Below are 15810 nucleotides of genomic sequence, written 5' to 3' on the forward strand. Positions count from 1 at the left end.
AGTGCGCCATTAGTGACAACAGCTGTGTGCAGATCAACAATGGATCATATATCGATTGTGGGAGAGAGTATGAGCGTGCAGCGTTTAAAGCTTGGAAGTACTGACCTTACTTTGAGTTTGATTCCATAAAAAGTGACAAAAACATTTGCGTCCATTGTGCGTGGGAAGAAAACTTCTTTTTACAGCGAAAAAAACCCCTAAACAAGCACCGAGTGCGCAACAACGTAATGGGAAATTCACAGAGAAACTCGCGGATTCTTCAACTGACCGCTGCACACCTGCACCAGGGTAAACCTCCGCCTACCCCAGTCCTGCTTTACAGGTGAAAATAGAGCAAAAGGACCGCTGAGTCTTTGACTTTATTTATTTTCTGCTGTGTTTTACTTGCATCTATTTGAAAGACTGAGTGTAAACACAAAAAACATTTTATTAGATAGAGAGGTGATATGATCATGGCAAGTTCTTCTTATTTCATTGTGTAATCTTCACATGCTTCATCTGAAGCACACTTTCTGTGTATTCATTTGCTAATTTATAGTCAGAGTATTCACTTACTGTTTCTTTAAGGTTTTGCTAGCTTAGCTTAGCTCGTAGCCAATTTGCTAGCAACATGGCCTCTTCACCTGAACCCCCATTGTGTCAGATGTTTAGTTACTCCTCGGCTTCCTTTAGCAGTAATGATACTTGTAATAAATATAGCCTATTAACAGCTCTGGAGGCCAGGATTGCTGAATTGGAGACTCGGTTTCACACCCCTGAAAAACCTGTTGCTACCCAGACCCCTGTATTGGGTGCAGCCGAAGGTAGCGTAGACCTCGCTAGCTCTCCCCCCAGCAGACTGCCCCGAGGAGCTAGGGAAACAGGAAGGCTGGGTGATGTTGAAGAGGAAGCATAGTCTTAAACAGAAGCCCCCGGTACACAACGAACCTGTTCACGTGTCTCAATGCTTTTCCCCACTCGGCAACACACCCGCCGGGGATCAAACTCTGATTATTGGTGTTCTGAGACATGTGAAGCTAGAGACACCAGCAACTATAGTCAATTGTCTTCCAGGGCCCAGAGGACGTGACATTAGAGACATAAAACTGCTAGCTAAGGGTAAACGTAAATTCAGTAAAATTATAATTCACGTCGGCAGTAATAACACTTGGTTACATCACTTGGAGGTCACTAAAATTAATATTCCATCAGTTTGTAACTTTGCCAAAACAATGTCGGACTCTTTAATTTTCTCCGATCCGCTCCCCAATCAGACCAGGAGTGACATGTTTGGCTGCATGTTCTCCTTAAATTTGCTGCCTGAGTGGTGTCCAAAACATGACGTGGGCTTTATAGATAATTGGGAAGCTATCTGGAGGAAACCTGGTCTTGTTAAGAAAGGGTATATATATATATATATATATAAAAAAAAAAAACACCCAGCACGCCCCTGCGGGCGGTTTATCCTTCAAGCTCGGGTCCTCTACCAGAGGCCTGGGAGCTTGAGGGTCCTGCGCAGTATCTTAGCTGTTCCCAGGACTGCGCTCTTCTGGACAGAGATTTCCGATGTTGTTCCCGGGATCTGCTGGAGCCACTCGCCTAGCTTGGGAGTCACCGCACCTAGTGCTCCGATTACCACGGGGACCACCGTTACCTTCACCCTCCACATCCTCTCGAGCTCTTCTCTGAGCCCTTGGTATTTCTCCAGCTTCTCGTGTTCCTTCTTCCTGATATTGCTGTCATTCGGAACCGCTACATCGATCACTACGGCCGCCTTCTTCTGTTTGTCTACCACCACTATGTCCGGTTGGTTAGCCACCACCATTTTGTCCGTCTGTATCTGGAAGTCCCACAGGATCTTAGCTCGGTCATTCTCCACCACCCTTGGGGGCATCTCCCATTTTGACCTCGGGACTTCCAGGTTGTTCTCAGCACAGATGTTCCTGTACACTATGCCGGCCACTTGGTTATGGCGTTCCATGTATGCCTTGCCTGCTAGCATCTTGCACCCTGCTGTTATGTGCTGGATTGTCTCTGGGGCATCTTTACACAGCCTGCACCTGGGGTCTTGCCTGGTGTGATAGACCCCAGCCTCTATGGATCTTGTGCTCAGAGCTTGTTCTTGTGCTGCCATGATTAGTGCCTCTGTGCTGTCTTTCAGTCCAGCTTTGTCCAGCCACTGGTAGGATTTCTGGATATCAGCCACCTCCTCTATCTGCCGGTGGTACATACCGTGCAGGGGCCTGTCCTTCCATGATGGTTCCTCGTCTCCCTCCTCTTTCTTGGGTTTCTGCTGCCTGAGGTATTCACTGAGCACTCGGTCAGTTGGGGCCATCTTCCCAATGTATTCTTGGATGTTCCTTGTCTCATCCTGGACTGTGGTGCTGACACTCACCAGTCCCCGGCCCCCTTCCTTCCGCTTAGCGTACAGCCTCAGGGTGCTGGACTTGGGGTGAAAGCCTCCATGCATGGTAAGGAGCTTTCTTGTCTTTATGTCAGTGGCTTCTATCTCCTCCTTTGGCCAGCCTATTACCCCAGCAGGGTACCTGATCACGGGCAGGGCGTACATGTTGATGGCCCGGATCTTGTTCTTACCATTCAGCTGACTCCTCAGGACTTGCCTGACCCTCTGCAGGTACTTGGTGGTTGCAGCTTTTCTAGCAGCCTCTTCATGGTTCCCATTAGCCTGCGGGATCCCCAGGTACTTGTAACTGTCCTCTATGTCTGCAATGTTGCCTTCTGGTAGTTCAATCCCCTCAGTTCTGACTACCTTCCCTCTCTTTGTTACCATCCGACTACACTTCTCCAGTCCGAACGACATTCCAATGTCATTGCTGTATAGCCTGGTAGTGTGGATCAGTGAATCGATGTCTCGTTCACTCTTGGCATACAGCTTGATGTCATCCATGTACAGGAGGTGGCTGACAACTGCTCCGTTCCGTAGTCGGTATCCGTAGCCAGTCTTGTTAATGATCTCACTGAGGGGGTTCAGACCTTGAAGGATAAACCGCCCGCAGGGGCGTGCTGGGTGTTTTGTGTTTTTTATATATATATATATATATATATATATATATATATATATATATATATAACACCCAGCATGCCCCTGCGGGCGGTTTATCCTTCAAGCTCGGGTCCTCTACCAGAGGCCTGGGAGCTTGAGGGTCCTGCGCAGTATCTTAGCTGTTCCCAGGACTGTGCTCTTCTGGACAGAGATCTCCGATGTTGTTCCCGGGATCTGCTGGAGCCACTCGCCTAGCTTGGGAGTCACCGCACCTAGTGCTCCGATTACCACGGGGACCACCGTTACCTTCAACCTCCACATCCTCTCGAGCTCTTCTCTGAGCCCTTATATATATATATATATATATATATATATATATATATATATATATTAGGGGTGCAACAATACACAAAATTCACGGTTCGGTTCGGTTCGATACTTTGGTGTCACGGTTCGATATTTTTTCGATACAAAAAAAATGTTCATGCCTTTTTAATTTGTCATTTATTAAATTTTCACGGCACATTCCGCACCACATCTCTGTGCGTTCATCATTTGTTTGAAGCCAGCTCACCCCCTGCAACTACTTTTCCGAGAATACGTGCTTCTTTTGTGGTTCGGACTCCTTCTGACATTTCTTTGGAGGTGGAGGAACATCACAGTAATTGCTTAAAGGAGCTTGCTTCTTCGACATCTTTAAGAGTTCTAAACAAATGTCTGTCCTCCTCCTGAAAATCTTATGTATGCAAACACGCGTTGCAACTTCTTATCTTGTGCCCATTTTTTATTTTGACAGCGAATGCGCACCTGCGGACCACTTATGTGCAGCCCTGGTTATTTCGCTTGTCATATTGCAGCCACAGAAATTCTTTTGTCCATGAAACCATAAAGCTGCACTTTCTTTTTGCCTTATAGTCTGATTTGTCATAACTTTTCCGTTTTGTGGTAAGTTTTTCTTTGGCTGTCACTTCTTCACCCTGACCTGTCTTATTTGGCTCAGCAGAACTAAAATATTGTGGTGAGCTCAGACAAGGAGGAGACGGAGGTATCGTTTGGTCTTGCTTCCCGTGAGCTAGCCAGGGAGCACAGCCGTTTATTGACATCTGCAGAAGAACACTGCCGCTAGCTAACTGCTCAGCGCGGTAACAGCACAGCAACAACAACACCACCACACAGGGCGCCCTCTGACCCCGGAAGGACACACCGTCGCAGCGAGAGGGCGTCACCCGTCACTATGGCAACATAAACAAAACATAACTGTACAAACAGAACCCCGAACAGCCCTGATCCGCTACAATATATATCCTGCTGCTTTTACACACGCACTCACATAATGCTCAGCGATTCTCTGCACGATCAACCTCACATGTTTAAGCTTGCTGCGGGAGATTTTACTTGTCATGTTTGCATAGTAAGCTAACGATTGATAAGACAACGTCAGAGGAATTGGTGTGCAAATTATCATCACTCACCAATCAGTGCTGTCGCTCTCTATACACAGTTCGCGCGATTGCAAAGTGAAAGCAAAAAAACAAGCGCAAATTCAAACGCGATTTCAATATGTCACATATTAGCAGTGGCTCACCGATGTCAATGACATAATTACCCAGCTACATTTCCGAAAGAATGCAAAAGCATTGACATAGATTTTTCCTTCCTACAATAGCCCGACGGGCAGGGTAGCCCGTCTGAAAAAAATCGCTAGCCCCAGGACGTCGGGCTAGCGATTTTGCGATCCCTGTATCTGATTGAGGAATCACTCATCTTTGGAAAAGAGAGTTTATTACAGAGAAATGCCTCTTTCCAAACTAAAAGCTATACTATCCGCTTCTTCTGGGCTATATTCTCAGCAGCATAAGGAGAATCATGCTGTCTAAATGACTCGGCTAAAGTTAGTAGCATGCTTGTTGTTTTTGTCTTTGCACTAGGATGATGTCAGCGTAAATGTGCATTCATATTCGTTGTGTTCCCACTAGTGCTTTCAGGTTAATCTCGTTGAAATAACCTTAACGCCACAACACGGCAAATCTCCGTTAACGAGCTACCGCTCCTTATGCTGCTGAGAATATAGCCCAGAAGAAGCGGATAGTATAGCTTTTATTTTGGAAAGAGACATTTCTCTGTAATAAACTCTCTTTTCCAAAGATGAGTGATTCCTCAATCAGATACAGGGCTTGCAATATCGCTAGCCCGACGTCCTGGAGCTAGCGATTTTTTCAGTCGGGCTACCAAAATCTATCTCTGCCCTGCCCGTCGGGCTATTGTAGGAAAAATATATGTCAATGCTTTTGCATTCTTTCAGAAATGTAGCTGGGTAATTATGTCATTGGCATCGGTGAGCCACTGTCAATATGTGACATATTGAAGTCGCGTTTGAATTTGCGCTTGTTTTTTTGCTTTCACTTTGCAATCGTGCGAACTGTGTATAGACAGTGACAGCACTGATCTGTGAGTGATGATAATTTGTGCACCAATTCCTCTGACATGGTCTTATTAATCGTTAGCTTACTATGCAAACATGACAAGTGAAATCTCCCACAGCAAGCTTAAACATGTGAGAGGTTGATCGCGCAGAGAATCGCTGAGCTTATGTGAGTGCGTGTGTAAAAGCATTTCAGTTCTGCTGAGCCAAATAAGACAGGTCAGGGCGAAGAAGTGACAGCCAAAGAAAAGCTTACCACAAAACGGAGAAGTTATGACAAATCAGACTATAAGGCAAAAAGAAAGTTCAGCTTTATGGTTTCATGGACAAAAGAATTTCTGTGGCTGCAATATGATGAGCTAAATAACCAGGGCTGCACATAAGTGGTCCGCAGGTGCGCATTCGCTGTCAAAATAAAAAAACACGCACAAGGGTTAGGGTTAAATTTAAAAACTGTACTTTTGAGTTAAAATATATATTTATAATTTTAATAAATGACAAATTAAAAATGCATGAACATTTTTTTTGTATCGAAAAAATATCGAACCGTGACACCAAAGTATCGAACCGAACCGAACCGTGAATTTTGTGTATCGTTGCACCCCTAATATATATATATATATATATATATATATATATATATATATATATATAATAAGAAATCATCATCATTCCAGCATACTCATACTCATATTTTCACTGCATCACCTAATAATGTCGTTATGGCTTCTTGATACGTTATTGCAGTAATATTTGCAACTGTAAAAAGGTTACATTTTTAATACATTTTCAGGAATCTATTGTACATTTATATCCAGCGTCCAACATATCATACTTTACTCTTGTTCAGAGAATATCCATGGGTTTACCAGAAGGAGCTCACCATTTTTATTGTAGGCTACAGGACATGTCCTGCTGTGTAACAGAAATGTTTTTTTTATTATTATTTCTTAAATTAAATTATTTTTTTTTATTTGATAGTTAAACCACTCCAGTTTGAGACTTATTAGCATGTCGCACTGATGAACCAGTGATAGTTGACTATTTTCATGCTTTAGATGAGATGTATTGTTCAGAGGGCCCGGTGGCACCAGTGTCCGGCAGCCTCACCTCTGTCAGTGCGCCCCAGGGTGGCTGTGGCTACACTGCAGCTTGCCATCTCCAGTGTGTGAATGTGTGGATGACTGTGTATAGTGTAAAGCGCTTTGGGGTCCTTAGGACCAAGTAAAGCGCTATACAAATACAGGGCATTTACCATTTATAAATCTGAAGGCAATAATAATCACATCAATATGATGTCATTGGAAATAGGGTTTACTGTACTTTCTCATCACCTTTGGTTCCTCCAAGGTTATTACCCTGACTCCTTCTCGGATCAGTTATTTTGATGTTATACGATTTAGAAACGGAGCCTAACTAGACTAGACAAACATAACTTAACTCATTAAGGCTATTTCCCATGTTTCATGAACCATTTCAGAAAGGTTGATCCAAATATAGACAGATATAGACATATTCTTCCAAGCATTACAACAGCAAGAAGAATTCCTTATTCATTTATGAATCTGCATCAGCTCCCATTCTGGAAAACTACTAGAGCTGCATAGAATTTTAACCCATGTAAATGAAAAAAGAACAGTCTGAGTTAAACTGCAGAGGTGACTTTTGACATAAAGTAATCTCCAGCCAGGGAATAGTCATAAATATGGATGTGAAATCAAGATATTTTATCCTCTCGAACTTCTTTTTTTTTACTGTTTATTTATTGGTATAAATCTGTCTTTCGAGGTTTGTGTGTTTTTTTAAAGAACAAACTGAAGTTATGCTTTATGCAGTATGAAAATTGTGAAACACAATTGCAAAGTGAGTTGCTGGTTCCCAGTCAGTTTATGATTACTGTGGACCAAAGTCTGGAAGCGTGATTTAAAATTATTATCTATATTTGTTCAAAAATTACACCAATAATATAATGACTCTATACTGGGAGACACTCCCCTGGGTGGTACAGGAAACGTCTCTCAGAGTTTTTTATGGCACCAAAGACGTTTTTAGCTCTCTGTCCGATCATCACCTTTATTAAGAGTGGACGCTTGAGGCGAGCAGGAGAACAATGTGGATAGATAGTCAGAAGGACAAGGTAAGGCTGCTGCGAAGGAGGGCGAGATAGTGGCTGTGTGAGTGTGTGTGTGAGGGAGTGGGAGAACGGGAGGGGAGGGGAAGGGTGGGAGCAGGTCGAGCTTAGCCAATCCTGTGCCTTGCACTCTCATCTGAATTAAGCTGTGCAAAACAGGCCCCAGGGCTTGGTTGCTAAGCAGTGAGATGGGCTTGCCGATTTCCACAGAGACCTCAGTGGCGAGAGCCTCTCTGATGGCCTGAACCAGAAACCCCATAATAATGAGCAGCACCACGGCAACAATAGAGACCCCAAATAACGGGGTGTGCGCCTCTCGTTTGCTGTAATGTGGGGAATTATGCATGTTATGCAGGATAATTCCATTGTACTGCTTTACCTCATGTTGCGAAACTGAGAGTGACCTCCCAAAAATGCCTTGTGGGGTATGTTATCGCACTCTTTAGGCTCTTTTTTTTTAGCCAAGGAAATAGTCAGCAGTGTTTCCTTATGTCGCTGTTGGGTAATCTATGGGATCTCAAGTTCCGTTCCTCTTCCTCTTTGTTTGCATCTCTAGCTGAGGGGGGTCATCTTTCTAGCTATTTTGTAATTTGTAGCCATAGAGACATGTTGGTAAACTTGGTAACTGTGGCAGCAGGGATTCTATTTGTTTCCCTGAGAGCTCTTGAGGTCTGCTCATAAGGGCATTTTCCTGAGGTCTTGTTTTTTTTCCTTCTTCTTCTTCTTCTTTGGGGGGAGAGGGGCTGGGGTACAGCAGGCGAAGGAATTGCAGGTGACCTTTTGGATTTTAGAGAGTGGAGAAAGCTAAACAAGCCAAAGTCTGTTAGTCTGTCAACAAACACTTAAAGGTCTCAGGAGAAGTTGGGAGCCTCCGGGGGCCAAGGAATGCTATTCATCTGGAGTGTAGGCAAGTACGACCAAGGATGCTTCAACAGAGCACATAAACAAGGACAAATGCCCAGCCATTCTCGTAATAATCTGGTAGCAATATGCAGACGCTGGCTGGGGCACTGTATGGGACTGCATGTTAAAGGTTAAGTGAAACATATGAATAATTATGTGCTGTCTTACTGATTCCCTTGTTTGGAGGTCCAGAAACATTTGCAAATGTTAGCGATGGCATTGTAGATGTAGATGCATTTGTAGATTGCTGCAGCATCTTCGTGTTGTGTGTGTGTGTGTGTGTGTGTGTGTGTGTGTGTGTGTGTGTGTGTGTGTGTGTGTGCAGGCATGCGTGAGAGATGGGATGACTGACAGGGATGCTGTGACATTTTTGGTGTGATTATAATGTATTTTTTAATCTGATTAATATAGATTTGGACATTGCTGCCTGGAGGTGAGCTAAAATGTCATATCTGAATCACAACTGGTAATCCTGCATTACACTATTTCACTATTCTCTTTCAATTGGGTTTTTTTTAAGATACTTTATTAAATGGATTTATGTTTCATTGACAAAATTTCCCTCCCAAGTTGGGGAAGAGTGTCCCAGGAGATGTAGAAGTGACAGAAAATAGATGCTTTGACAGATGAATAAAATCAAACTCGGCTCTCAACTTTTTCCTTTTCATTGCTCAGTTCCTTTTTAGGGTCCACTTATATTCATGGATTAAGCAACGTATTCAATGGGCTCTCATGAGCCCTCTTGTGTCACAAACAGCCAGTAATATACCTTTAAACATGATGATTAACATAATACCGACTGATCAAACCTCTCCCGAGCAGAGTCCCAGCTTTTAAAATAAAAGTTTGTTGACTTTCACCTGCACTTCTCTAAACAGGACGATGATCTTGCAAGTACCGGGAACTGACTTTTTTTTGCTATTTACACTATACCTTTACAGAAATGTTAATTAACCGCATTTGAATAGGAAAAAAAAATACCCAGCAGAAAAAGAAGAAAAGTACATTTTAAATGACAGTGTTAGTGGTGGCCCGATGTGGCCAGGCAATTAGCTGCTGCCAGGGAAGGCGACTGTGGCGATTTTTCTTGCTTAACTCATTAGAGGGGTCTCCGGCAGTGTGCTCACTCATGTCAGGCCCGCATAATTACTTTAAAACAAGGGGGAAAAAAATCAAAGTAGCCACTGTCTGGCATTGTTCGCTGCCCCCTCATCTTGGAATTTAATTAGGCGTTCATTTTAATAAAAGCCCATTTGGGATGAAACGCGGCGTTAATAGTATTCTGGTCCCCTAAAGGCTGTCACGTCTTCATCTGTGGCTTAGATGGACACTGACAGGTGACAACTTGGCTTTTTATAAGCAGATATCAGCTTGCTTTGATAAGGTGGAGGAACAATAAAGTACACACCCAAATGGAGCTAAAAATTCACTCAGCATGCAATATTAAAACATTGTTTAGCTATTATGTAAATGAAGATGAGAAATGAGTGAGATTGAAGCGTTTAACTGGCCCTTGTGGACTGTACCATATGCACAGCATCAGCACAGGTAAACCTTCAAAAAATAATCCAGTAGTAGTGTGAAGCTTTATTTGACCTCAGTGTTTGGGCAGGGGAGAATAATTTCTCAACATTTTCCTGCAGGACAGCATGCAGTGACCTCACAATTGAGTCTACAGTGGGTTATTACTTCTTGACGATGTGTGTTTGTGGACTTTGAGAGGTCCAGCATCATGACACACCTTCCTCTTAATGCCTTACATCAACAAAACCCCAGCCACACGGGGTCTCACCAGCCAGTCCAGCCCTTTTATTTTCTGCCCTGCCCTGCTGCGATCTAATTGGTCACCGGTGAGTTCTCCTCTTCCCAGGAATGCTGATGACCACGGTACGGTCCATTCCCTATGAACTTCTTCAGATCCCCGAAGAGTTCCAAACAACTTCCATCCCCACACTCCAACCTTAGAAATTCACATTTGAGATGTGGATCAGAAGAGGTTGATCCCCTTAATGACCCATTCCATTTTGTTTTCCTGACTGCTGCAGACAGATATAAAAGGATGGGGGTTTAATTGAAGATGTAGAAAAAAGGTATAAAGGTTGAGAGAGAGAGATTTCTTTGAAATGTTCCACACCTGTAAACTGCAACCCCAAATGAAATTCTCTCTCAAGCAACAAATCACCAGCTAACTCCATATTTGTTCCAGACAGAATAGCTGCTCGAAGATAAAGGCAGAAAACACCAGCACCCTGTGTTGGTTTTCAAACCAGTATATTGTAGACTTAGTACCAAAAAAGAAATTGACAAACCTACAACAAGTGTATTTAGCCACTGAAGACTTCGTGCAGTCAGTTGAAGAAAGTGCTGGTTGACTAGTATTTACACCATTTGTATACTAGTTAAATATGAACAACCAGCAGGTGGCTGTCTGTTTTGCTATGATTTAGGATTTAAATTGGCCAGAAAATCCAAATGCAAATATTTAGGATACTGTTTTTAGATAATAATGCCTTGAGCCATACAAATAAGTTCTTCTACATTAGTCTGGAATTGGCTCTGAAAGGTCCACATCAGGCATGGCTTTATGTTTTTATTGTGGAAATCTTACAAAACTCACAACACATTTTGACCAGTCAGCATCTACATAAAAGGAATAGCAACAACCAATAGATGCCAGAAAAATAAAATCTGTAGAGCTATAAAAAAACAGTCCAACTGCTAAAAAATAAATTCTCTTCTTTCTTTATGGAATTGCATTTTATAACAAACTGGTCAGATATCTGGTAAAAAGCTGAAGCCAAATGACCAAAACTGATACCATGTGACAGTCCAACTTCTTGTAAATTTTGAAATTAGCAGCCATCATGCTGATTTGAGAATACAAGAAAAATCAACTTGCAGTTTATGAAAATGTTCTATGGACGGATGGATCATAAGCACTGATCCCCATTTTATATAAACACAACTGGCAGTAAAGAGGAGCGATACATTACACACCACTAAAATCTTGAAGCTTATAAAATTATAGGTGTAGTGAAATGGTCAAATGACTTTATGTTTAATGGGATGTAATGAAGGATCAGTCTAAGTATAAAGCAATGCAGTTCACTCTGATAGCGTAAACATCGATTTAAACAAGTTTTCTCTGAGGTAACACTTTCCTCGGGAGTTCAAAAGCTCATTTTACTGGAACTTTAAAAGGAGACAACCAAGCCTGCCTGATTTCCTGTTTTTATTGAAAAGCCAATGCTGGCTCAATACATGAGTAAATCACTGGATGAGTAAGTCTGGTCCTAGCAGTAATGTCTCCTTGCATCTCTGTTTTCTGTTTGCCTTGGATCACCTAACTGTGAATACCCATTCTGTCTGTCTGCATTATCAATCACTTTTTCAAGACCATTACACATATAAACAACGTACCAATGCCAGGAATGACACATCATAGTAACAAATCAAATGTATTTTTTTTTTAATTTTTATGTTTTTTTCAAATGCTCGGCAGTGGTGGTAAAATTATGATTCATATGACAAACACTGGTTGGCTTCCCTGTGTGCTTTGCAATTCCATGCAGCAGGGCTCTATAAACTCTGGAAGAGCCACTTCACATTTTGCCCTGTAAATTTGTAAGGCTCTGTATATATATGTTCTACCCTCAATTCTTCTCTTGTTACACAGAATCAATCACATGTACTCTGTATCCCTCCATCTTTGTATTCATTATGTGTGTGTCTATGTGTGCGTGTGTGTCCCTATCCACCCACCCACAGACATATTCTTAAGGGAAAGTGTTGTTAGATCGTTGACCGAAAGCAACATAGTGACCCCAGGGTCAAAGCTGAAACGCACTGAAATCCTATCCAGCAAAAACATGTTGAAAAGACACTGAAAGCAACTTTGTGAGATAACTAAAAAAGTCTGAGATCTGGTTAATGTTAACCAATGACTTCTGTTTAGTGCTTTGAACAAAAGTCACTTGTGAATGACATCTCATCGCCTGCATGAACTCCTCAGATTACCAGCAGATTTGAACTTAGAAACATCTATTGTGCTTCAAAATTGGGAATCTTAAAAAAATGTAAAATTCATGTAAAAATAAGTAGTAAGTAAGTAGGAGTTTTGGGATTATGTCTTTATAAGGATTTCTTCACCAGTGTGTTCAGGGCCCTGTATAGGACCAATACTCTACACATACAACATCTCCCATTGACTCTGTAGCATACAAGTAAACTCAATGGGAGACTGGGAGAAGACCCAAACTGTGAGGGTCACAGGCCAGTGTACTGCCAGTGCTGGTCCCAAGCATGATATATGGGAGGGTGTCAGGAAGGGCATCTGGTATAAAATCTTTAAAATGTTCTGACCCTTGGGCCACATGTTTGACACCACTGAAAAACTCCATCCCCTCATGAAGAGTGGGAGTTGGTGCTAACAATGACTGATGTTCAGGAATTAGCTGTTGTGATCTACTAGAAGATGGTGAAAAACATGGCCACAACAGCATTCATTTCTGACAGCATGATAATATTTAAGGCAATATCCCATCATTAAAAAATCTTCTACTTTTTAAAGTAATATATGATGCATTTTTTATAGGCAATACTTTGTCACTTATTTACCTGAAGAAAGTAATTTGTTACATTACTTGTTACATTTTTTGGATGACTCTGTCAACGTGGCCAGAGATACATTGTTATATAATTACTAGTTCATAATATATACCTAAACACAGACCTCTTTTCTAATGATGACACAGCTCCTTTAGTGTTTAATTTTCAACACAAAGCCGTTGATCAGAACCAGGCCATGAGCACTCTCCTGGAAAATGATGTGGTCACAGAGTCCACAGTAAAAACAGGTACAGGTGGAAACAAAGGCTAAAATGCTGCACGGCTGACTGCTTGTTACTGTTTTTGTTACCAGATGAAAATCAAACTTGGCTACTGGTCAGCACTCAATAGCACCACTCTAGGTTTGATGTTCTTTGGTAGTTGATTTATGCTAACATGCTGTCTTTGGAGGTATTTGCAAACATTTAACACCAGTAGTGGTTTCTGCCCTGTGCTTGTTTTGAAGTTTACTGTCATATCCATGTCCATTCGTCTAATAAAAATTAAACTAATATTTGTGCTCCAACAAAAATGTAGAGTGCTGTGTTATTTTTCTCCTCCCTCTACTGCAAGTTTACTCATAGTGCACGAGGAGAAATGGTATAATTACATGATTTTGTCCCTTATTTACTCCCTGAAGAAAGTAAGGTGTTACACTGGGTCACTGCAAGAAAATCTAATGTGACTACAGACCCACGATTGGTTCTAAAAAGTAAATAATGAAATTATATTTTGTAGAAAGGCATTAGAGGCCCATCTAGGGTTAGGGTTTGGTTAACACCTACCCTTTTACAGAATGTTTAACTCTTTGGAATTTAGAAGCCTTTAAAAAATACATAAAATGCAATAAAAAAAATTGCCTTTATAGCATGTGGCTAAAAAAACCCACCCCAACCATAACTCTGCATGACTCACTGATGACCTGGTGGATGTTAACAGATTAACATGAATAATACCTCAACCACATTTTGCACATACATTCATTTTTTTCTCGGTACCCTGGCTCACAGTGGTAAGTGTATGAAGATGAGAGTGCACAATCACTTTTTTTCACGGTAGTCCGCTCAGAATTAGTGACAGGGAGAGAAAGAGGAAAGGCAGAGGGAAGGGGACCACAGGGAGGCTGAGGACAAGTGAAAAGCTAATTAAAAAGATAAGTGACCAGCAGTCGCGGCCTGTCAGGGTGCAGAGCCAGAGCTGAAGTTAACCCGCTTTGTGCTGGATGGCAGCGGATGACAGCCTCGACCGAGGCTTTGTATGGCCTCACCTGTGATGGAGGCGCTCTCTGTTCGCAGGTGAAGGGCTACACAAGCCAGGGTGGCACTTAAACACACTAATAGAAGGACACACACAACCACACGAGCACACTCCTCTTCGCCTTCCTCTTTCACACTGTCTCGGTACATCTCTCCCTCCTCTCTCTGCTTCTTCCTCCTTCTTTTCCCAGCCTCTTGTGACAGATCCAGGCGGTGGGTGGTGGCACTGGCACATTGTTTCCTCCCCTCTCTCTCGCCTCTCTTTTTTCCCTCTTCCTAACACACAGATCTACACCCACACATGGGGTTATAATTAATACTTCTCCCATATCCATATTTCATACTGTTTGCTTAGAAAAAGCCAGCGAGCTGGGGCTGGGGAGGGTTGAGGGAGAGAGTGAGAAAGAGAGGGAGGGATGCTAAAAAAGATCTCTAAGATTAATTAACGGTGGAAGAGGGGGAAAAAAGGGATGTGTCCCAGGAAAGCAGCAAGCTCTGCACAATGCGGCACACTTCATTTGAATAACGGAGCCGTGTGTTTTTCTTCTGTGCATGTGTGCATGTGTCATCGTGACACCGCTCTACCTGATATGAAGGATAACTAGTCCACCGGATTAGAAAACGCACCATCTATCCTACGAGTCCTCCTCTCTCCTCCCCTTGCACCCCCCCCCCCCCCCCCCCACCACCACCACCCACCTTCTCCCCATTATTTGTATTCAAGGTTTTTTGAAATGACATTGCAATCTGATGATGCACCAGCCCATTATATTGTCTAGCAGGACAAATACCCCAGCGTTTTTCTGTGTAGAACTAACACAATTTTTCCATGTCACAGTGTGTGTGTGTGTGTGTGTGTGTGTATGAGAGAGAGAGAGGGAAGGGATGTGTTGGTGGTGGGGTGCACGGTGGTAATATTCCAGCGGTCCGGGGTGGAGGCGAGGCCCCGGGAATGCTGTCATTAATCCTGGAGGAGGGCCGTCGCGCACTCGGATTATTAGAGAAATAAATTTGCATGCTGCATATGAGCCAGGTGAAAAGCACTGAAGGCGCAAATTATATTTCCCTGACAGGCTGAGCGGGAGAACCGGGGCTGCCACCACATCGTTCCATTACACACACACTCACACACACACACACACACACACACACACACACACACACACACACACACACACACACACACACTCATATGCATTCCTATTCCTGCTGCTATACACAGTCACTCAGGAAAGCTGTACGTGCGCACATGTATGCGGTACACACATTATAGAAAAGAATATGCTGGGCTTTCGATACGGGGTCAGGAATGTACTGTGCGACTATCTCTGAGCTTCTGTTCACACACTTCCGCAGACACAGCTTGTCACTTAGCTTGTAAGTATCAACAAACCCCTAAAGAAAGAATGCCAAGTGTGGACATAATAACATTATGCTCTGCTTTTATGTGTGATTGTGTGTGCATGTGTGTGTTTATTCCGTGGGGTCCTCTGGCTTTGGGCTGTCC

General features: G+C 42.8%; 1 protein-coding gene and 1 pseudogene across 4 annotated transcripts in view; both read left to right on the forward strand.

Annotated features, from left to right (window-relative positions):
* Positions 1-15810, forward strand: part of LOC147315466 (uncharacterized) — a 496228-nt gene that overhangs the window by 297460 nt on the left and 182958 nt on the right. The gene's annotated exons all lie outside the window — the stretch shown is intronic.
* Positions 611-7837, forward strand: LOC147315469 (uncharacterized; annotated as a pseudogene).

Source organism: Aulonocara sp. 'chitande type north' Nkhata Bay, linkage group LG13, assembly GCF_057382095.1.
Source record: "Aulonocara sp. 'chitande type north' Nkhata Bay isolate Kocher_YH1m ecotype deep benthic linkage group LG13, A_spYH_male_GT1.1, whole genome shotgun sequence".
Taxonomy (NCBI): domain Eukaryota; kingdom Metazoa; phylum Chordata; class Actinopteri; order Cichliformes; family Cichlidae; genus Aulonocara; species Aulonocara sp. 'chitande type north' Nkhata Bay.